Below are 24,828 nucleotides of genomic sequence, written 5' to 3' on the forward strand. Positions count from 1 at the left end.
TGCAAAAGCTAAGGCACTGACTGATTAATGACAGGATCAAAACAAATAAGAGGTCAACTGATCTGTTGAAAAAGACATATTTAGTTGGCTGTACTTGATTAATTTATGGTTTTATTTCGTTTGAACCACTATAAAGTTATTTGCTCTTAATACAAAATACCTTACAGTCATGCAAAATTAATATGTTTACATCATTGTACTCAAGCTTATATGGCAACTTGTTTCAGTTATTTCACACCAGCTAACTCTATGGACTTTAAGACTCACTGACATGCAGGTCCAAACCAGATCAACCAACCATCCTGCGTAAATGACATTAAGTACATACATGTATAAATGGAGGGGAATACCAGACAGAAACCTCACTAGAATGCACAGCAATAACTTTTACCATAACTTATCCCTAGAGTGCCACTGTTTGTACTCATATAATGACAGCAGAGTACAAAGTAAGATAGTAGTTGTACTAGATGCTCTGTGCACATTCGAAAATTGGAACATACAGTTGCTGCCTTGGATGCAATCCGCAGCCAAACTGCAAGTAGAGCAGGTGGTGGGATTTATTACAGCTTCTAACATCTTAACTTTTGCATTAGAAGTGGGACATGGTCTGGCTCTGCCACTTTATCCACTTGCCAACTCATGTCAGTAAGAATCACAGAGCTTTAACCGAGGTACCATGCACAAAGGTAGTTTCTACTGAGCATGCTGCAGCAGCATCCTTTCCTCTCCTCTCCTCTGTGACATGTTGTTACACTTCTCACACACACAGACCACAAAGTAAGTTTAACCATTAATTGTATAAGCTTATTACTTATTTAGCAATTTTCCATATAAAAAAAGATTTTACATGTGAGGGAAGATAAAATGAAACGACACACTGTTCATTCTTCTCAGCCATTTCATATTACAGGGCATTAAACTAGTCAAGTGTGGAAAATATCCTGTAGTTCTACTTATTTCCACTCTACTTTCATCCCACTTACCTAAGCTGTGGAGTACCTCTTCCTGACAGCCGCTGACCCTATTTGGGCATGACAGCTTCTCCCTTCACTTGTTTAAAAAGGCTCTTTAAATGGTAAGGAGCTCCTGCTACTTCGTTTAGATTGTTCTTTAAATATGTATTTAACTTCATGTTATCTTCAGTTATGGCTCATTCTCAAAATGAATTTGTTCAGTCTCACCACTAACATTTCATGGCAGTGTGACTCTAAAGCAACAAAGTGTTTCTGCTTAAAATAGAGAATAATAGTTCTCAAATCTCTGTTATACAAAAAATACTAGTGTCCATTTAAAATTATCTACTTGTAAATTTAAAATCCAGTCATCCAGAGATATATGAAACAGTCAGCCCCCCCCCCAAAAAAAAAAATGAACTACTTAAAGTGTGATATTCTTATCATTCAGATTTGAAGGGGCCTGAGATCATTTAGTCCAACACCTCTGCTCATGCAGGGTCAGCTAGACTGGGTTAAGCCCAGGACTGCAGGTTAAGCCCAGGACTGCCCAGTTGGCTTCTGAATATCTCCAAGGACGGAGACTCCACAGTATCTCTGGGCAACCTGTGCCACTGTTTGACCAGTAAAAAAAAAAAAAAGTGGTTTCTTGTGTTCAGGTGGAATTTCATGTGGTTCATTTTGGGCCTATTGCCTCTTGTCCTGTCAGTGGGCACCACAGAGAATAGACTCATTCCCTCTTCTTCATCCTGTCCCATCAGGTATTTATACACATAGGTAAGACTCTCCTGATCCTTTTTTTCTTCAGGCTCAACAGTCCCAGCTCCCTCAGCCTCTGTTGATATGAAAGAGGCTCTTGTCCCTTAATCTTCTTGTCTCTGCACTGGACTTGCTCCAGTAAGTCCGTATCTCTCTTGTACTGGAGAGCCCAGAACTGGACCCAGTATTACAGGTGTGGCCTCGCTGGGGCTGAACAGAAAGGAAGGACCACCTCTGGGGATGGACTCTTCATTAGGGACTGTAGCGGTAGGACAAGGGGTAATGGGTTAAAACTTAAACAGGGTAAGTTTAGACTGGATATAAGGAGGAAATTCTTTCCTGTTAGGGTGGTGAGGCACTGGAATAGGTTGTCCAGAGAGGTTGTGAATGCCTCATCCCTGGCAGTGTTCAAGGCTAGGTTGGACGAGGCCTTGGGTGATATGGTTTAGAGCGAGGTGTCCCTGCACATGGCAGGGGGTTGGAACTTGATGATCTTAAGGTCCTTTCCAACCCTAACTATTCTATGATTCTATTGGTTTGGTGGCAAAACTCTGCCTAAAGCAGCACAGAAATCTGTTTACTAACTTTGCCACAGCAGCATATTTCTGGCTCATGGTCAGCCTGGTGTCCACAAAGACTCCCAGGTCCTTCTTTGCAGAGCTTGTTTCCAGCCGCTTAGCCCCAGACATGTGCGGATTCATGAGGTTATTCCTCCCCCGATGCAGGACTTGGCATTTCCCACTGATGAACTTCGTGTAATTCCTCTCTGCCCAGTTCATCATCCTGTTCAGGTCCCTCTGAATGGCAGTATAAATCCTTTCAGTTTTGTATCATCTGCAAACTTCATGAGACTGCACTCTGTCCCATTGTCCAGGTCTGTTTAACAGCTCATGTGAAGATGTGAAGCAGTACTGGCACCAGTACTCACTGCTGGGGTAGACCACTAATGACTTACCACTAACTAAACTTTGTGCTACTGATCACAGCTCTCTGGGTGCAGCCACACAGATATTTTGAATCCATCTCCCTGTCCACTTGAGCTGATTTTGTCAGCTTGTCTATACAGATGTTATGGGACACAGTGTTAAAAATCTTAGCAAACAATATCCACTGTTCTCCCACTATCCACCTGCATCCACCTACCTGTAGAACACTGTCGGGTTGGTTATGCATTGTTTCTCTTTCCTGAATCAGTGTTGACTACTCTAGATTATTTTCTTGCACTTCATGTGTTTGAAAGTGCTTTATAGGAAGTTTCTCTCCATCACCTTACTAACGACTGAGGTAAGGCTGATCTCTTTTTTTCTTTTGGGGGAAAAACTCTGGTTTTCCACAGGTTATCCTTCTCGCCCTTCTTGAAGTCAGGACTGACATTTGGTCTTCTCCAGCCTTCAATGACCATGACCTTTCAAAGATGATCTAGACCGGTCACACAGTGACATCAACCATCTCACTCAACACTAATGGGTGCAGCCTGTCAGGCAGCATGTAGGTGTGTCCAGTTTAAGCGCTTCCTTGTCCTTCACCTTGTCCTCCTCCTTGTCCCTCCTTGCTCCAAACCTTTCCTCTGACCTCAGACGCCTGGGATTCCTGAAGCTTGTTACACCCATAAAGACTGACAGAGGACACTGGGTAACTTGGCCTTTTCTGTCTGGTGTCACTAGTTCCCTTTCCCCATTCAGCAGCAGGTTCATGTTTTCCCTAGTATTTCTTCGGCTGCTTGTGTACTTACAGAAGCCTTTCCTGTTACCGTTCACATCCTTTGTCAGACTGAACTCCAGGTCAGCCTTGGCTTTCATCCGTGCAAGATGAGACAACAACTTTATACTGCTCCTGGGTTAACTGCCCCTGTTCCAACTATTGTACATTTCATGTCTGAGTTCACTCAGGAGCTCCTGGGTCATCCATATGATAAGCAGAACTGACTCCTGCCACCTTTGCTTGATTTCCTGCTTGTTGGGCTGGACTTTTCTTCAGCTTAGAAGTGGCCTTTGTATATCAACAAGTGAATTCAGACTCCTCTTCTTGCCAGAGCTGTAACCAATGGGATTTTTCCAAGCAGATCTCTGAAGAGATGTATGGACTAGTACTGGTGGCTGCTATGTTAACAATGATTTCTTTCTCTAAGCATTTATCTCCCTGTTATTTTTCTAGGTTATAAATTTGTGTGAATCTAAAGAAAACAAATTTTTCATTTCAAACACTGGGTAACACTGGATATAATGCTAGTAATGTAGGATGTGCAACAGTGAAAAATAAACCCAAAGCAGAGATTAAACCTTTGCATTTTATACACAGTTTTACAGACTGGCACGGTTTCAATGCATTTTGATTTCAGTGTCCTCCTTATGTACTGAAATAGTTAACAGAGAAACAAAAAAGAAATAATACTGTTTAAAGAATTTTCGGGTTGTGCAGAAACAGAAATACCTATCAAAATAATTGCTTGCATAATTATGATATAAACAAGCTGCAATTAGGATGCACTTATCATTTCATTATGCTGCTCATTATGACCAAAATATCCTGTTTGTTCTCCCTGTTCAAACAGAAAAAAACAACCCTATTCATGAAAGCAATTCTTTACAGTTTTTCAAAAGGAAGCTGGAGCTGGTAAACACATGTTCTTATGGGAAATTGCCATAATCCTGACTACATCCCAGCAGGCTCTGAAAATATTTCTCACAAAGTCCCTTCTATAAAATCTAGAACATATGTACAACAGACTATGCTTCACGTCCTTTTAAGGAACTTGCTAGATTAATTAGAGAGCATCACTCTTGCATTTCCTTTCAAATATCTGCCTTTTGCTGCAGGTATTCTGCGGTATTTGTTTTCTCTCCTATTTTCACAATTTCTGCACTTTGTCAGTCTATGAAAGAGGCCATGAAAGTTTATATCAAGACACTCCATTGACAGCATCTTACTGTAGGCTTCTAATGCAGTAACGCCAATACATAGGCTACTGATAAATGCATTTCATTATGTTTGTATCATTAAACTCCTACTATTCTTCCAGGACAATTATCAGAGAAATCAATACAGTTTTTATTTTTTATGTGGTTGCTAAGAGGTTTTGAAATTGATCCCACAGGTTTTTTATTACTATTGACTGATACATCAAAAAACACAAACAGATCAACATAGCTACTTTACTAATTGTCATTCCGCTAAATATCTATAAGCCATTAGAGACATGCAAAAGTCACAAATTTCTGGATGAGGAACACTAACACTGATGAAAATTTTAAAAAACTTCACCACTTGAAAAATGTAGATCACTCTGCAATCTAAAATGGACAGCATGACTTCCTCAGCTGTTTTTTCTTTACTACTTCTTTTCTGAGTTTTTATCCTCTTGTATCTAACAAGGCTATTCAGTTAGAGACCACATGAGACATGGAAACACTTTGAATGCAATCAGAGAAAAGTGCAGAAAATATCTTGAACTTTTTATTCTGAATATAGATCTTTCATGTTCCAAATCAGACACCTACCAATTAGTCTTCCTGAAGGGCTCTGTCATTTAGCATCACCTACTGTAATTATCTATTTTTGCCAAAACCAGAACCAGTAGCAGCCAGAACTCTGCCAGGACTACTGTCCAGGTAAAGCATGCACCACATCTTCTCTCAGCAGCTGTATTTTCCATAATTGTTTAACAGACAGATGAAAAGGCATGCCTCACTGTCTCCCACTAACTGGAGCAATAATGATTTGTTCAAGTTTAAATCGAGTGTTTTATAGATAGCACAGATAAGGAAAGGGGATGGGTGCACTTCTGCCCTGTGTAATTTACCACTTTTTTTTAAAGTGAATTTGGAACTCCCCCTTTCTGATTTATCAGTATTGTACTCTCACACTCATCCTGTATTGGCAGAAACAGCTGCAGAAAATGCAGCAGAGAGAAAGAAAAAACCTCAGAGCTTTAATGAACTTAGAGGAATTTATAACCAATGCCCTCCATTAAACCAGTGTGTTTTCCTTTACCACATGCAAAAATATTGCAGTAGTATTTTTAACTTTTTGGATGTCAGTTGGCCACAATGACTTGCTACTACAGTTGGAAACCAGACCACAAATGTCCTACCGCTAAAGTTTAAATCTATCTCCTGGGTTTGACTCCACACTATAAATTACTAAAACAAACAGGAAAACATTTCATTTACACTTTTCTTACTTTCCATCGAGGACTCTAATCCCCAGACAACTATTCGAAGTGCCCTGCTCCACTATATGTGACCCTCTGAAAGCCCAATATTTTAAGTGCTCTGCCTTAAAGGACTCTAGCAACTTCTGTGGGTGTCACTGTTAATTAAGGACACATGGAAAGGAAATGAAGGAGCCAAAAAGCAGTCTTGTTGTCTGGAAAAACACTAGAATGCATGGACATGGGTGACAACAATAGGAAAAAGCAGAGCTGGATAACAGGAAATGTTTGCATCTGATAGAAACAGTCTAGTGCCTCTTGTTCAAGCATAGGAAGAAGCTCAAAAATCTGCCTTGAATGATTATTTCTTTTAATGAAAAATGAAACTGTTTAAATTTTCAAAGGTAACAGGAAACCAAAAATATTAACAAGGATGAACCTTTCAAAACTGTTAAAAACACATTGTATTTTCTTTCTACATTTTCTACTCAAACTTCACTGAATAAGAAATCATTCATAGAGCTATCAAACCATGTAGTGAGCTAGACAGTGAGAACCAGAAAGTTTAATAGCTGAAGATGACCAGATAGGGCCTGGTGATAAACCAGAATAAGACACCAGAAATACATTTAAGTATTGACTGATTCTGTAACTGTTTTTTACTCAGCAGTAGCTTCATTTTTGCTCCACACCACTACATTTCTGTTCAAAGGGTCAAGAAAGCGTGCCAAAACCAGATGGCTCTGGTCTCTAGTAACTATCAACTGATACCCAATTTGGATTCCTAGCCACTAGCCTTCACAAGTGAGAATTATGCAACTGTATCACTTAGGATGACCTCTGAAAGGGACTGCAATTTGAGATACAGAAACTGTATGCCCGAGCTGCTTATCATAGAAACAGAAGGATTAAGCTCTCACCACTGAGCTATCATCTTGATTTCCAGGCCCCCCAACTCCTCCACCTCCACTGAGTTAGCCTGTACTGCACCCCTGAACTCTTCTCTAGTAACGACTCTTGGGCCCACCGCAAACAGCTGTTATGTTTAGTACAATCTGTTGACAGGGATTATTGAAAGAATGCATGGCCAAATACCACAATCTGTTTTTTCACTAAAAAATGCAACAACCAACATTTCTACTCCTAGTCCTAGAAGGGTGTAAAAGAACAAATTTAGAAACTGGGAATACATCTATCTACTGAGGGAATAAAAAAAATTGAGAACATTTGGCAGACAGCAGCTTAGCTTCACAAGCAAATATTTACTTATCTGCAACTGACAAGTAAGCAGAAACACTGATTGGCTAGAAGTGGTTTAAAATCTGCGCAAGTAATTTAGCATCAATGTTATAATGTTTAGTTTTCAAGTAAACAATATTGTCATAGGAAAGCTTGTGTTTGTGGATAATAGTACTATAATTTGTAGTTTTATTAACATAATTCTCTCCATCTATAACGCAAATCATCAGTCTTGGCATGTGACCAAGTTACAAGTGTAGTTGCTTTACTGGGAATAAATGCAGCTGGCTAGGCAGTATTGTAAGACTGTTATTCCATTTTTCAACAAAGGAGTATTTCTTTTACTGCCTCTTTTTCCCACACACACATATGCTGAAGCAAGCAACAGCACTCCAGGTAGGATGTGTCTCAGTTTCAGGAAGAGAAGACAGCTTTAATACTGTTCAGAACAAATCAGGGCCAGTTGCAACTGTTTAAGAGATTATTCCTTTTAAACCAGCTCCAACCTTTTCCATTCACTTGTTGCAAGGTAAAGGGGCATTACATCTGGGAAGCAGGGAGGAACAAGGATTTCCTGGTTCATATATCCTACTAAACAGAAGAAAGCATTGCCAACGCCAGAACTTGGATTGTGGAATACTGTCGAAGTTGGGAACCTTATGTGGTCCAGGATGTTTGTTCATATGGTGTTTCAATTATACAGATGATTCACTGATTTTTATCATAGCTGTACAGTCTGAAACGAACTCTGGACTGCAATGTCAGTTCAGCACTTCGCTGCTACTAACAAATATGATCATAGGTTGCTTGTTTCCTAGTAAATCCATCTTCTAAGAACCATATTTTTGCTACTCAAAAGTCAGTTGCAACTCTCACCAGTGCTCCTAGAAGATTTGTGATGATGTCTTATGATTCCAGAGGAACCATGGCTGGGCAAAGAAAAGAGTACATTGTCTGCAGCTGTCGATAGTCCTCTGCTAACTGGTGATTTGGGCTCATGTAAAATATGAATGCCCCTTATGTCATCACCATCAGTTCTTTCTTGTGAATAGTTCTGATATGATAGTAAAACCGCACATCAGCCACAATGCAGATACTATTCTGAACAGGTAGTTATTCACACATACAAATTTTGCAACTTGACTACCTTAAAAATGAAATTGAGTTTAGAGAAGGCAGAATAAGAGGGGCAAGTGAATTCTAAATCTACCTGAAATCCTGGATCCAACAGGATGTCCAACCCTCATCCACAGCTGTGTTCTCAAAGCTCTGACCATTTATGAAGAATTTTACCCACTTTGGTTGTTCACTCAAAGATCCAATACTTTCACAAGTGAAGATAGCCACTAAGTTTTGTAGCAGTACTGCAGTGGGTTTGCAGAAACACATGCAGAGCCGTAAGAAGCGCTGTGGAGTCATACAAAGACACTACTGAGAGTCTTATGGGAGAGTTCTGACAAGAAATCAGGCAAATCCATAGAACTGAAAGTGGTAGAGACAGCAGTCTCTCCTGTAACTGTTAGATTCAAAGAGCCCATCATCAAAATACAAAGCCATACTCTTCCCTGCAAGGTAACGCAGCTTTTGTGTTTGCCTGCAAGTTAGTTAAGGCTTGTACAAATTATCTTAAAATGTAGCAGGACCTTTTAAGCAATTATGTCTATCCCAGGGAAGTGAGTGTAAGTCAGATCTAAGCAAGATCTTTCAGAATCAGCTGGCAGTCTCACTGGGACAGAAAATACACTTTTGTGTTACATAAGTAGATACACAGAAAACAAGAGTACATATAACAAGTGATTCTGCAGAATGTCACACTCTAATATACTACAGACTCTAAAATTCAGATTTACATTGAACAACCAGACAGGATTTGCTGCTAACGTAACAGAGATTTATCTACCTGCCTGAAAACCAGATCTGCCAGATCAGCCAGTCTTCAAGACTAAGCTCTGGGGAAGGTAGCTGCAGAAATCTGAAAAGCTCTGTTTTCAGGGTTTATGAAAGAATATGCCCTGATTATCCACCTACTTTCACCAATGAATGACCTAACAGTTCTGGCATCAGCTGCGCTGGCTGCAAATCACCATCCTTCTCAGCCAGGACAGGGTGCCTCAGAGTACTCCATAGGGTGTGAGTGAAGGATGCAAAAAAGAAAAAGATTACTATCTCTTTCTTAATGTACATTAAATTTCGTTTTGAAAGCAAGAAAAACAGTTACTTCCTTCACTCTGCAGGATTATGGTGATGTAAACGCAGCACTGGTGATTTTTTCACTTTCTCAATTTCATGGAAGCAATTTCCCTCAAAGCACATTATTTATTATGTTGCCATGATGGAGGCCCACATCTAGAAAAATTGTAAACTGCAAATATTTTCAAAAGATTTTGGAAGTGTTGTAATTTTTCAAGCATCCTGTTTGGTTTAAACCTATCCATTTACAGGGAAAGAATTTTTGCAAATGTTGGTCCTGGTGAAACTCGTGTTTTCCATATTGCAGTTAGAGATCTAAAATAGATTTAGGGAGCATTATATTATCCTATACCTATATTTAAAACATCATTTTCACTTTCTGCCCCATCACATCAATCTATCTTGACATGTTTGAAGAATTAAAAAGAAAAAAAAACAAGCTTTTTTAAATTTGCATTCTGAACTGTTTCAAGAGCCAAAAATACAACAATGGATTGATACTGCAATATTTTCTTATGGAGGTTTATTAAGATAGAATTTATAATTATACACTCTCCCCCTAATCAAAGCACCCTCTGAAAGTGAAAGATCTCAGCAATATGTAAAAAATAGCTCTGTGCAGGCGGCTTATGAAAGGGCTTTTTCCTTTGCTTATTGAAATGGTGAAGAAATATAAAGAATGAATGAACTAAAACAAAACAAAAACAACTGAATCAAAGGAATAAAATTACATATCCTATCACACTATGAATAAGATTAAATTACACCAGCAGCACAATCTGGAATAATCAGTAACAGAACATGTACAACAGTGGGAAATCTGCCATTGGTATATTCTGGAGCACTGAATATACAAAGGCTCAAGTTTAAATTGTGCAGCTAGTAACTAGTTCATTGTACCTCCTCTACGCTTTAAAAAATATTTTCTTAAGCAGAGCTACCCAAAAATGTCTTCAAATACATTTGTTTTGAGTATCAGTAATTTAATGCTAACGCCAAACCCAGGTTAAAATAATACATTCACATACAGATCAGGAGATTGCGTATGACATAACCTTCCATGGAAAATTATGATTGAGCAGAAACATCAGGAATTAACTCTTCTGTTTTTCAGACATTTTAAAAGTGTTAGCTCTGACCAGAAAAATCTTGCTTATTAAAGCAAGCCTAACAGATACTAATATTTTTTCTCTACTTCCTGCAAAATTTTAGGGGAAAAAAGTAATTTCTACTCCAAAGTGTGACTCCTTGCACATACAGTATTTGGAATTACTAGGAAAAGCCCACTGCTAATTGAATTTATGACTTTACAAGTGAAAATACAGCAGCTGAACTAACAAAATCAGGTTGAGAGTTGATGTTTTGTTTTGGTTTTTTTTTAATAGCTACCTCTTATACCAGTAAATTCTATGGCAGACATAAATCTTATTCCATATCACCTATCTGTTCTACTTTAACTACCAATGGCAATGCAGGAAGTTCATAAATGTGAATCCTCAGGAGCCTTTCACGCATTGCTGAGAACAGTAAAATTAATGGTTACACATCTGTAATCTGAACTTTGAGATGAATATAAGCAAATTGTGAGTGCACATTTTTCAAATGATTGCACCCATTGTTTTCCGCTGACTCATGATTGCTGGCAGAAATGAATAATACATTTTAATGCAGTGTAGACATTCAGCAATCACAAAGAAAGAGAGTATGTATGAGTATATATCCATCTTCTAAGCATACATAATACTATACCTATAGGTTGTCATCTGGTTTTAATACTAAAACACCAAATAATTTATAATGCAGATCTGTAAAATATATATAGAACACTGCATCAATCATGCACAAGTACTTGTGCTGTTCAACATTTCTGTAAATCCTCCATTAAACTTAAATTTGAGACTGAACCAAAGACTTATATGGATCAAGTCATGGTTGCTTGGAACAGTGAAAGAGAGACATAAAATGCTGTGCTATTTCATGTCAGAATTATTTGCAGTTCACTTCATTATTTCAGAGAATATTAGTGACTGAAATACAGTGCACTCCACATTAAAGCAGTACTTATTCCTTTTCTTTAATTCAGGAGGCAATTACTAAATGACAATTGGGAGATCAGCTGACAGGACTCCTAAATTATTCAACACAATCAGTACACTGCTAATGTAAACAAACAGCAAGCAGAGCCTTGTGCAGCTATTCACTAATATTGTCAAATAAGAAAGAAATAACTATTTGAATACAAAGGAGGTCTTCCTTAGCCTCGTAACATACCATGAACGACTAACTAGTCCACACAACGATGACTCATTCGCTACGGAAAACACACAGACAAATGAAAATTCAACCATTATATCCTGAAAGGTGGCTGAAAGTATAAAGCCCACGTGTCACCTAAAACCATTCTATAGTAATGTAAAACTTTACAAACATAAATAACACGTGAGAAAGTGTGTGTGAGTGTACACACTGTACTTGCATTTACTTAAGCAAAACTTCAGACACATGCACTTCTTGGAGAATTAAACATAACATCCAGGAAATTAATGGTTACATATGATTCCAAGTGAACTTCACAGTGACACATACAAATATGCATGATATTCTGCTTTAACAACAGTTTACCCCAGGTACAATTTGAAAAGTACTGTGCCATAAAAGTGTTCACAGCTTCTGAAGTCTTTTGACAAATATAATGAATATTCAACATCTGCAGGGCTGTTGCAAGTTCATGAACTACAGAAATGAAAAAATGCCTTCTTTTGGTAGCCTAGTTCTTGTGTAAAAATCCAAAAATAATACACCCTAGTAACAGCATCCACAAGGAACCAGACACTTGGCCCCAAAGTAAGACAGAGCAGTAAAGGGCTTATGGCAACTACCACTGCTGATGTAGGTTCCAGCACTTGTGTTAGGATGAAATCAAGCATAGCATAGCTCAGCCTTTCCAAACCATGCATTGGTTTGGGGGGAGGTAGGGAATTCTGTGTCAACATCTTTAATAAAGCAGATGTGACTCATTGCACTCATTTAAAATCAGAAACTGAGGTCTCTCCTTTTTCCACTGAATCAACAGCAGAAGCATTGGGCACAGTAGCACTGGGGCTGGGATTCTTCATAACTTTCTAGTATCAGTACAATCCATTCAACTAAATCGTAGAATCTGAAACTGCAGTTTTGTGACACAGTGGTCCAACCCTGGCTTTGGTTTGTCTCAGCACCACGCAACACCCTGACTCACTTTATATTTTGCAGTGGCACCAATCACAGAAAAATGTGGGATTAATTCGATCAGTGTAACATCCCCATAATTCTTCTTAAGATGCTTTTTTCATTCAAGAACATATTTCATTTACAAACTGTTGTTTCAATAAACCAAGTAACCTGAGATATCTTTGCTCAATGTGATTCAAATGCTGAATCTGTTAGTTCATGTTGGGTTTTGCCTCTTCTTTCCTTTTTTTTTAATTATTATTTTTAGGATAAAAAAAAGGCATTTTTCAAACTCTTATCTGCATCTTTCATCTTTTCATTTAAATTCTTTAACCCAAATTCAATAATCATCCATTAGAATTTCAACACCTTGTAGTCCCACAGTGGTCTGTCCAGTTACTTCTAGAAACATCCAGGGAAAGAACTAATGCCAAACGGTACACTCTAAAGTTTGTAACATTCAAATGCTGTATTTGAAGTAAAAAATGTAGAACTTGCCTCATTTACATTTGCCTGCCAAAATATATATCCTGCATCTAGTCCCATGATGATTTTTTGCTTCAAGTGAACTTTAATTATAAATTCAAGAGAAAACTCCTATGTAAGTAACATTCCCTGTAAAGGTCACAACATATTCAATGTATCCACCATTTGTGTGAAGTTGACGCACTGCCATGCTCACCTGTGGAAGGCATGTTTTCTGTGCAACAAGGGCCAAACCACTTTGCTATACTGTCCTTGACCATCACCCTTTTATTTTCCCTTTTTTCACTTCTGGACAACCAACGCTACTGTCCCATGCTTTGCACACTGAAACTCACTAGAACATTCAGCAAATAATCTTTAACAAACTTTAATACTCCAAATTTCAGAGTGAAACTTCCTGTTGACAAAAAGTGGGTTTTACTCACAGTCAGGATCTGGGGCACCAGAGAGTAACCAGCTTTACACTTCCATTTGGTATGTGAACCAGCCTCAGGCAGGGTATATCACACAGAGCATATATCTGGAAATATTGTGCCCATAGGCCATAAAGCAAACCTTGAATTCAACAACTCCCACAATAGAACTCCGTATCAATCAGAACAGCCCACTTTAATTTGAGGTTACTTGGTGAATCACACAAATTTGACTGTATACATATATTACAGGTATTTACTTTAAAAGTAAACTTACTATTAAAACATATTTAACAGTTATACTGCAAATATTAACTTTTCTCATAACTAGAAATGGAACTTGTCCATTAGCATCCATGCAAATATATTTATTTTGGCAAAATTTAAATGAGCGAAGGACAAAAACTTGTCAATTTTTCATATCTTATTTCCTAAACATAGCCTATGATGTTGTTTGCAAAAATTCTTAGAAGCTAAACAGTGTAAACTACTGTAAATGCAAGCACTGCCAAACAAGAACTTTTTATTTCAGTTAAGGCTTGGGGAAACTGAAAAATTCGGTGATGAGCAGCTGAACGATTCTTGAGAGACAGCTCAAGAAAACTGAATTACATTTTTGAAACTACATTAAAGAAATAAACCTCACTACATCAGAAACTACAATGTTGCAAAATCTATGCATGGGGACATTCGTTTGCTTGTACTGATTTTTATACAGAGTCTAGCTGAAGGATCCTTTCACATCTTACAAAAGGATATCTACCTCACGGAGGGCCCAGCCAAAGCTACTCAGAAATATCAGGTAGCAATTTTCATTTCTTGTTTTCCCCCATCCAGCAGTTAGCTAGTCTAAATCTTAAACAGTCTGTTTAAGCCTGTATGGAAAATCATGTATATCTTTATAGCTTTTTCAAGGATATTCATCAGTATTGTCCAACAGTTGGTGCAAGAGCTCTGGAGCTCATCTGGCCCAACACCTATGATCAAACAGCATCAGCTAGAGCCAGTTGCCCAGGATTGCATCCATGTGGCTTTTAAATATCTCCAAGGATGAAGACGCCACCACCTCTCTGGGTAACCTGTGCCAGTGCTGGTCACCCTCATAGTAAAAAAGTGTTTCCTGATGTTCAGAAGAAACCTTGTGTGTTTCAGTTTGTGCTTGTTGCCAGTTTTTCTGTCCCTGAGCACCACCTGGTTTCATCTTCTTTGCACCCTCCCTGCAGGAATTCATACATATTGATGAGATGTCCCCTTGAGCCTTCCTTTTCCAGGCTGAATAGCCCCAGATCGTAGAATCATGGAAACACAGAATGATTTGGGTTGAAAGAGAACTTAGAGCTCATCTAGTTCCAGCCCCCCCTGATCAAGAAGCAACCTGGCGTTGAACACTGCGATGGATGGAGCATCCACTTCTCTGGGCAACCTGTTCCAGTGCCTCACTACCTTCAGCCTATGCTCATGTGAAATGCTCCAACCCCTTACTCATACTTGTGCACTCATGTGCATCCCATCACGAACCCTGGATTTATGTATGTTCAGTTTGCTGAAGTATTCCCTGTCCTAACCCCTAAGATACATCCTCCTTGCTCCACCCCCAAAGGCCAGTCTTGTTAGTAATGGCTGAGGCAAGGAAGACATTCAATACTACCACCTTTTCCATATCCTTTGCAACAGGTTCCTCTTATCATTTCTTTACCACATTATTTATGTGCCTTCTAGCTCCATTAGAAAACGAGGTAAATGCTAAACATGCTTGACCACCACACAACCTGCAAAAAAGAGGGAAGAGTGAGGACAGCATAAAGGGGCTCTCCTATTTTTTAATTTAAAGGCTACCACCTATGAAGGTACTGGAGGAATTCAGCAAAAAGTATGACTCTTTTTCATAATGAAAAGTCTTTTCATAATCTTTTCATAATTGTTTTCATAGTGAGAAAGATTAGATGCTGTCAGATCTCCGTATTACAAAAAGATGTTGCTATTGACAATTCTGCTAATGTACTTTCCTAATGTATATTCTTCTCATAGGTGGATAAGTGAAATGAGTTAGATAATTTATTCAAGTCCATGTGGTGCTAGAATCAGGTTTAGCTCGTATGTTCCTGCATTCTTGTGCTCTATTTGGTGAACCAAGGCTGTTCTTTTTCCTTTGAAAGGTGTCAAGGTCAGACATAAGAAATAGTTGTTTTAAATAACTATTTAAGGAAAGATGAGGGGATATTTTATTTCTTTCAGTTCAACCATTTGTCTAGAAACAAAGTATTTTCTTGGCAGATAAGCTGCAACATTCCACCAGCCTGAAAATCTCAGTTTCACCTTACTCCTCTATAGCCTATCTCATGTCACAGAAATATACGACTTGTTAAACTATTTTGTATTCCTCTTTTGTTTGACAGTACTTGCTTTTTTGTGAAATATTTCTGTGGAAAGAAAAAATGTGCACGAATTCATCTTTTTATGTCCTAACTTCAATTTCCAACCCATGTTTTCTCCCTTGTCTTTGTTAAATACTATGAATACTGAACAGTGAAAGAACTGGATATTCAACAGACCTTTTCAGACTATATCTTTAGGTAGAGGTCGGTTTGCTGTTTCCTGAGGTATTGGCTGGTTGGCCGTTTTTTTACAAGGTTAGGAAAGTGTCTTTCTGAATAAAAAAAAAAAAAAATAAATCTCATTTGCAAGCATACTTGTCAAACTTCACTCTTACAACATGCTACCTTAATTGAAAGCACATTCACTGATAAAACTATAGAGCAACTTAACAATTGATCTGACAAAGCAAAACCAACCATTATGATATCCATTTAAAAATCAAACAGCAACAAGCCAAACAATAAGAAAAAAACACAAAACCAAACAAAAAACCCAAACAAACAAAACCCAAACAAAACAAAACAAAGCAAAACAACAAAAAAAAGAAAGCAAAACCCACAAGAAACTCTCAGCAGTGCTGGTCTCTTCCTTGAAATATACAGAACACAAAACCTCATTACTTCTCTCAAAAACGCGTTCAAATCCTCTTAATAAAATTGAACCATGTTTTACCTATTACAGCGACAACTACTTTACTGTCATTGTTGATAGTTTTCATATAATTTCACAATGGGGTTTTTTTCCCACACAATTGTGCTCTAGATTCAATACTTTCATAAAGAACATTTAAAAATCCAAACTTTCTAACATTGCTCCACCAACCTGTTGTCTCATCTGGATTTTAACACTTGCAAAAAATGTGTGGCCTGGATCTGGAGGTTCTTCAAGGCAGAGATTAGCAATCAAACTTGGAAGAGAGACTATAAAATGAATTTTTAGAGTGGATAATTGCCAGAAGTCTCTCCTATACTCCATTGCCTTTTCTGTGATTCCTTACACAAGGGAATTAAACAGCGGAATAACTGGCTAAACTCTATGGAAAAGAAAACTAAACTGTATGAGTACAAAGAATAAGGGACTCAGGCCCAGATGCAGAGCAGGCACTGACAATGCTGCAAGGAAGCAATGGGCATGAAGTCATGAATTTATGTCAGCATGTGTAGGAGCATCCATGGTAGTGCTAATCTAGACAGCACAGTTAAAAATAGTAGTGCAGACAGATGAAAGCAGACTTCAGCATGGCTTAACAATCTGCCCAAAAGGTTCGGACAGCCCTCTAGTAAGTCTAGGCTGGTGCTTCTTCACATCACATATAGATCAAAGCTAATACAGATATGTCTGCATGTCCTGCAATCACACTACTCAACTACAGTGTAGACACATCCAGAAATAGTGCTACTGTAGATATGTTCGTCTAAGAACTGCATTTGCAAAAAGCAAAGCCTGGGAACATACCATAAAGCATATGCGACATGATGAGGAACATATGCTGGAGACAGTGTCCATTATGCTAAATTGTATTAGCTAGGCTAATTCCTTTCCCCACACAATATGCTTTCCTTGTACTCCTGGAGGGCATGGTAATGTGCTGGTTGGCCTTTCCTATGAGGATTCAGAGTCAGGTTGGATTAACCTGATCCTTCAGGTACAGTGGCTCACCCAGTTTTACTGTCTAATGAAAGAGACACAGCTACACTCGAGGCAGCTGGAGGCAACCATGCTATGTGTAAATGGCACTTGTTCCTCTTCATGAAGTACCAATGCCAGATGCTGAAGCCCTAACCTAAGCAGGCATATTAGTTATTTACCATTTCAAGGCTAGTTATTTCAGAAGAACAAAATAACCAACAATGCCTTTATCCAGTACTGCTGCTATCGGTGGCAGAACCTACTGTGATGCAGAAACTCAGGGGCTGATGCACTTCTGATTTAGGACCTCCTCCCCTGAAATGGTGGTCTGTTGTTCAGCTGCAACATTGTATCATCTGTTAGCTGACACTGCATCCTGTAGGGGATAGCTTACCATTTGTCCAGCAAGTGACCAAAGGGATTTACGTATGCTCTTAAACTGACTGTGTAATGAATGATTCACTACAGGGAAATTTTGTGTGCATTTGCTAAATCACAACCAGAAGACAAGTCAAGAAGGAATGCAGCTCTTCAGCATGCTTAGCCTTATGAGGAGAGTATAAAGACACAAAAACTTAGTGTTGACTCTGATGAAGTTGTGGCAGGAATCGGATTGCAGCAGCAGGGGTTACATATAGGCTAATTTTACCATGGGAAGAAGCGAGCCAGTGAAATTAACAAAGTTCTGGGTGTGGGGATAAAAATCCCTTGCTGTTGCCTGTCCCTCTGTGGAAACCCTGAGCACGTGCACTTAGCTGTCCAGATCTGGGCATCTCATCACTCAAATCACAGCTTAACCTCCAGTCACTGGGCAGTGCCACTCCAGTCATTTCGTCTCAGATTCATGAAGTGCTTTACTAGGGAAGTGCAGAGAGGCAGTGGTTAACTCCTCCACATAGGGAGCATCATAGTAAAGAGCAGAAATACATTTTCCACTACTCTGTTTGCTAATGCACTTCATCTGTGACCTTCAAGAACAACTATAAGGAGGTGGGTGAGAGTTTAATTGCTGTGCTCACTTTTAGAGAATGACAACTAAATTTGCCAAGTATGGTGTGAGAAACCTACCCATTAGACTGACAATATCAATGCTTTTGAAAGCATTACCGAGCAGACAAGATAACTGCTATATCTGTGTAATACATATCAGTAGCAGATTCATATTGCTGAACAGTAAATAACAAATTAATCTCTCAGATTTTGGTGCTCTCAAAAATCTGTTCCAAAAAATGCAGCATTGAGCTATTTGTAAACAGAGGCTTCCTGAATCTAGAATTAAGAGTCAACTTATCTCAAAAAGTAGTATCATTGCCATTTATGAGGGATAAAACATGGTACACGAACACAAACAAACATTAACAGAAACATACTAATTCAAATGCAAACACTCCAAACATTAATTTTTGGAACTGCACCATGTGCTCTGGAACAGTATATCACAAATTTGGTTCTTTTTTAACTTGCAACTAATTGCTTTGACAGCATTTTTTCCCAAGATCTGGCCTGTTCAATCGTAACAGCACGTACTGTTACCATGAGACTTTACAAGTAGTTCTTATTTTCCTATGGAAAACTTAAAATGCTATACATAAATACCTAATGCAAAGATGCATACAGAGGAATACAAACTCTGCTTCCTGAAGATTATGCTATTAAATTGCTTTAAGCAAATACCTCATCAAGAAGGTGTAGAAAATATTATAGTCAAAAGAACACTGAAAAGCTGAATGCTTCTTTTTCTAACCTGTTGCTTGTTCCACGGTTACGCCACCTCACTCCATTCACACCTATGACAAGGGTGCAGATTATCTTAAAGATGAACATGTTAGTCAAGTGGCCCTGGTAACTACGATTCCACAGATACGAACTGAAAAGCACTGGTGGTGTTCAAGATTACAATATTTATTCAAAGTTGCTTACATTTAGCCACCATAAATCCCTTTACCTCTAGTTTAAAATCTGTTTTAGGTTAATGAAAAGCAAATAACTAATTATGTAACTATAACTCAATTTCCTGGTGATTCCATTCTGTAACTCAAGATAAGTTTTTTGCCCATGTGCCCATTGTGCTTTATCCAGTCCTCAATGTAAGAATTTACAAAATTATAATATCCCAGTATTTAATGTAATTAGGACACATGCCTTAAGACTCTTTGAATGTACAAGAAATGAATATTCTTAGACTGACAGAAGTGTGGGTCAGAGAATGCGACATGAAGCTTATTTACCTTGCTAGCACTCTTCTGCTTCTGTGTTCACTAAATTTCACAGTTTTATTTTGCTTTATTTTGTTGGCTTGGTTTCTGTTTTTAAAAACATCTTGGATGGTGTATTTACAAATACTGAAATAAATCTCTCACCTTGCTGACACCTTCAATATTTAAAACCTCAAGCCAGTTCGAAAGCAATTCTTGGGCTCTTCATAAATTCACTACTGTGACTCAACTGGAACTGACAACTTTGCATATAAAAGGCTGAATATTTACAGTTGTACTTTAGTAAACGAGAACACAAGATATGTACATGCATGTATAAACATGACAGCAGTTATATGTTACTAGTCTGGGCAGTTAAAGATATTTCCTATTTCTTAACAAAATGCCAGTCAGTATGGCCAGACCTGCAGAGCTACTACATGGGTGAATAACCAGCAGGACAGTACAGCTTCAAATCATAATCATGTACATACCCCTGTCACGTGCATGTGAAGTACAGCCTGATTTTTACTCACAGATGTAAGCAGGTTTCCTAAAAAAGGGGGGCGGGGGGGGGCGGGGGCGGGGGCTGAAGGGAACAGCTAAATTCCTAATTGGAATTTAATTTTAATTAGTGAGTTCCAGATTGAAACAGTAACAATAAAACAGATGGGGGAGAGAAGGGGGAGGATTTATACACAAGGAGAGGTCATGCAGTGCACCAGATTGAGTTTAAAAGATAAGTGATACAATGCCTTTTTCTCCAGTATAAACAAAGAAAAACGATGCCAGCAGTTTGACTGCAAACAAGAATTGGGGAGGAAACGGAACTGAAAAGGAAATGTTTACAGCAAACCTTAGAAACATAATGCTTCATTTTAATCTGAAAAATGTATTTTCAATCATTACTCAATAATTCTTTATAAATTGCAAATCAACTACATTCACATTCAAAATAAGCTTTCCTAAATGCTCCTTAACATACTAGTAAACACAGCTAATGAAGGGTGGTGCCAACTGCCAAACTATGGCAGCTGGACTGCACTTCCCTTTGATAACCCTAAGATGTTCAGACCTCTGAATCACTCAGATTTTATCTTAGAAGATGAAATTACAGTTCCACCTTAGACAGGTAAACAGCAGGTGATATTTCTACCACAATAATTAATTAATTACTTTTTTCCCTGCAGTTAAAAACTCTCTTGGGACCTTAAATCAATAAGGTATCTGATGTGCATGTTCTATTTTCTCATTTCCAATGGTTCCACTGTGAATATAAATCTACCATACAACCACATTTGCATTTAAAGACAAATTCCCTCGAGTTTACTCTGCACCTGCTCCATGTAAGCCTATCTTCTCTGCCTCCTTTGAGAAATAGGCAGGTCTGCCAGAAAAAGAGAGCACAGACACAACGCTCCTCCAAGTCCTCTTGCTAATTATATAACCTTTATTTCCTTTAGCTTAGTTATGGCCCTATGCTGACAGAATTTGAAAAGAACAACTATTTGGCCTTCCAAAATCCAATGCTTCTCGGCTTCTTTTAACATACTTTTAATCTTGACAATGAACACAATCACTCTATTTTCTAACTAATATACATTAATGCATTGGCAAATGGGTTCCTTAAAAAGACTTTCACCAGAAAAATATTAAATTTTCTTTGTTTTGGTTAGCAATAATTAACATCGGTGCATAAGGAAGGAGGAGCACAATCTCATTCTGGCATTTTACCTTCAACTTTAAACTGAAATATATGTAGGTTTATTCCAGCAAAATCAAAATTAAAATGGTAATTGGTCTCTTCCCCTCCTTGCTCCTGTAACCATGCTCGTGATTCATGGATTGCTTCTGCAGCTTCATGCACATAATCAGAAACAGACAAGGGTGGAAACAGAACTCTACTGCATGTCCATCTAGTCAGTGGAAATGTTTATAAACCAGGTGAGGGGAAGGAACTTGTTGCATCCCACAGATATTGCTGGAACCCCTGTTCTGTGTGCTTCTGAGCTGCAGCAACACCACTCTATGCATATATGACCACCAAATGATGCCACAACTATGAATGCCATCATCCCAGCACTATTGCCAACATGGGTTTTGTGCTGCTGTCCATGATTGTTGGGTCACCCCACCAGGCTGCCTCTGGCGATGTGCTCCCCTTTCTTGCTGGCACCACATCACAGTGTGGAGGCAGATCTACCCCCATGTCTCCATTTCAAAGGCCAGAAACTAGAGCAGCTGCAGCAACGCTGTGGTGCTTTCCCCTTCCTGGTTGTAATCAGGCAAGTGTTCAAGCAGGACAGAGCTCTTGTGAGCACAGAGACATCAGGGGCTGGGATGTCGTGGAAGAGGATTGTGTGAGACGGAGAGCTGTACCAGTGCAGGCAGTATCCCACCTCAGGTACCTGTGGGATGGAGACTCCTTGTAGCTATGGAGTTGCATTGGGATAGTTAATTACCCAGAAGGCTGAACAACAGGGAAGCACTTTCCAATTTCTTGAAGCTCTGCTGATGCCTTGTCAAAAAATGGTTACAAAAATTTGTATTTTTGGGATTATGGTTTTCCGATCATAAAAAAAAAAACAAATGCAAAGTAACCTATCGCTTATGCACAGTATTCAGGGGAGGGCCTGCATCTGAGTCACCTTGTCCAACTAGTCTCTTTGTTTTACATGCAGCTTTCCATAAACTCAGAAGCTGGCCCCAAAGAATCATGTCATAGTTACCACATCACTGTCATTGGAGAAAGAACAGTACGAAAACGAGCCACTTCCATCTAATATAACTTGCTATCTTCTACGTTACTTCCTTATCTGAAAGACTGCGCATCTCCTTATGCCAAAATGTCACCTAAAGTATTTTGAGAAGTCCACACTGGATTATTTGCTCAAACAAAGAGGTTGGTTGCCGGGTTTTTTGGTTGTTTTTGGGGTGGTTTTGTTTGGGTTTTTTTGTTTGTTTGTTTTGTTTTTTGGTTTTTTTTTTAAACATGCTGCTCCCTTACAGGCTGCTCAGATTTGGAGAGAACGCTCCACTGGTTTTCTGATACGATCCTATTTTACTCACTTCTTCCAGTAAGTTACAAGTCACATTTGCTTTCCTGCAGCACACTGAGTCAATGACACATATCAGAAAACAAAAAGACCTGAAAAATGACTGAACTGGTTTAAGATGCCGTTAAGTAACTGGGTAATGTGGAACAGTCAGTCTTTGACACACAAAACCACACAGGAAATAAACATATCCCATCTTACAAAGGGAGGCTTTTCACACCAGGCATGGGCAATATGCCTCTATGTACCTGAAGAAACACCTAAAGGAAAAGTTACTATACAGTTTTGGAACTGTAACTATAGTAGTGAGACAAGTTTCTTCTTGACAGATGGACAAGTGAAATTGTTTAGTCATATGAAAATCCTTTCTCACTGTTTAAATTCCTTCCTGAGCAATGCCTCAAGCCTCTTCTCAAGATGAGGTTTCCAGCTTAAGGCACAAAATCTTCAAACTATGGCTCCAGTATGGCACCAGATATACTTGCAGTACAAAGACAGAAGTGGTATTTGTAGAAGACATGAAGAAGCCATGTTCAGCAGGCAGCCCATGAGCTAGGTGGAGAGGATTTTAGGGTGAAAAAGCTCATGTTTATGGATAGTAGTAAGCCAATGGGTCATACCACTTACGGCTCTTTGGGAGTGCTGATAGTACATACACCTACCAAATACAGGGGCAGGGCACTTTGAAAGTCTGCTACAGCATGCTGTGCAAGGCTTAAATATGTGCACCGCACTGTAATTCCTGGCTGCAGGATTGGAGGTCTTTGCACAAGACGCAAGGCAATTTTGGTTTTCCTGTGCTAAGATTGTATCTCTTCAGCCATTTAAATATCCAAAAAAAAGGGTCCAACTATCAAGTCATTTGCTTCAGAAGGCATTTTTTTAAAAACTTTTTTAGTTATCTTTTGTGGCTGGATCACCGCAGTGTACAAGGCCATGCTTCCAAGATTTTCTATAGAAACATAGGCACTGGCAGGTTTTTGGTGGGGGGAGGCTTTCTGAGAAGCAGTTGTGACTGATTAATCTCTCTTTAAGAGCTGTGGCTTTAAGCCAACCATTGAACGTGCCATGAGGTGATAACATTGACAATGAGACTATTTAGGAGCTGGTTTGCATCCAGTACCATTAGGACATAATCCTCGAGCTCCCCTTCACATAAACTGTCTTTGCTCACATCAGAACGCTCGTCTGACCCACGGTGCAAAAAAACACAGTCTTGGACTGACCCAAGGCGCAGTTTTTCTACCAGACAACTTTGCATTTGCTTCCCACAGTTACACACATGCAACTCATACGTTACTCTGCTCCAGGCTTCGGCGAGCCCCGGTGGGACGGAGAGTGTGGAGGGCTGTGCCCGCCAGGCACGCCGGCTCCGAGCGGAGGGGGAGCATACCTGCGCCGGCTTCGAGTGTCAGCCGGCTTCGAGTGTCCGCCGGTTTCGCCGTGCTGCGAGGGGCTCTGCAGCGGCACTCGCAGAGCTGACATCACGTATGTGCTGTCTCAACAAAACCCCCGCGTTCAGCCCTGATTTCATGCGCAAAGCACTTCCCCGGAGCGGGCTGCCGGGGGCCGGGGTTTGCAAACACAGAGCCCCCTTCCTCCCGCTCCCGCCCCCCGGCCGCCGCTCCCGCCGCCCGCTGACAGGCAGGGGGGAGAACCCGCAGACGCGCCGGGCGCCTCCAGCGCTACCCGCACCCGCCGCAGGGGACCCCGGGCCTGTGCCTGAGCCCCCCTTGCCGTCGCGCCGGAGGACAGTGGCGGCAACAAAGCCCCCCGCCCGCTCCACTCGCCTCATCTCACCCCTCTCCGTTCCGCTCGACCGTTCCTCGGCAGCCGCGGAGTGATGGAGACGGAGGAAGGATCCAGGTGCCGCCTCTCGGCTGCCGCCCCCCGCCACTCCCCGCCGGTGCAGGGAGGGCTCCCGTTCCCCCTGTCCCGCCTCCCGCCCCTGCCCTTCCACCGGCCAGCGGACGGCAGCAGACCGGTAGGCGGTCTCTCAGCTTGCTGGGTTGCCGGGCCGGAACCCGCATCCACACACGACCAGTCACCCGCCGCGCCCCCGCCTCCTCCCACCACGGCGGGGGCCTGCTGCGTCACGATGTCGCCGCACTCCGCGGGTGAGGTGCGCGGGGGGCGCTGCCACGTGACCGGCTGCGGGGCATGTCTCGG

General features: G+C 40.1%; 1 protein-coding gene across 3 annotated transcripts in view; it reads right to left on the reverse strand.

Moving 5' to 3' along the window:
- Positions 1-24,598, reverse strand: part of SNCAIP (synuclein alpha interacting protein) — an 85,233-nt gene extending 60,635 nt beyond the window's left edge. For 2 of the 3 annotated variants that reach the window (XM_061346043.1, XM_061346041.1), the window contains exon 1: positions 24,450-24,582. The gene's annotated coding sequence lies outside the window, so the exon portion shown is untranslated. Of the gene's footprint in view, positions 1-24,449 lie in introns of all 3 variants that reach the window. The other variant, XM_061346042.1, reaches the window with a different exon arrangement.
- Between the last annotated feature and the right edge of the window lie 230 nt (positions 24,599-24,828).

Source organism: Neopsephotus bourkii, unplaced genomic scaffold, assembly GCF_033783945.1.
Source record: "Neopsephotus bourkii isolate Nb327-2 ecotype Australia unplaced genomic scaffold, CSIRO-AGI_Nbou_v1 NB_256, whole genome shotgun sequence".
NCBI classification, from domain to species: domain Eukaryota; kingdom Metazoa; phylum Chordata; class Aves; order Psittaciformes; family Psittacidae; genus Neopsephotus; species Neopsephotus bourkii.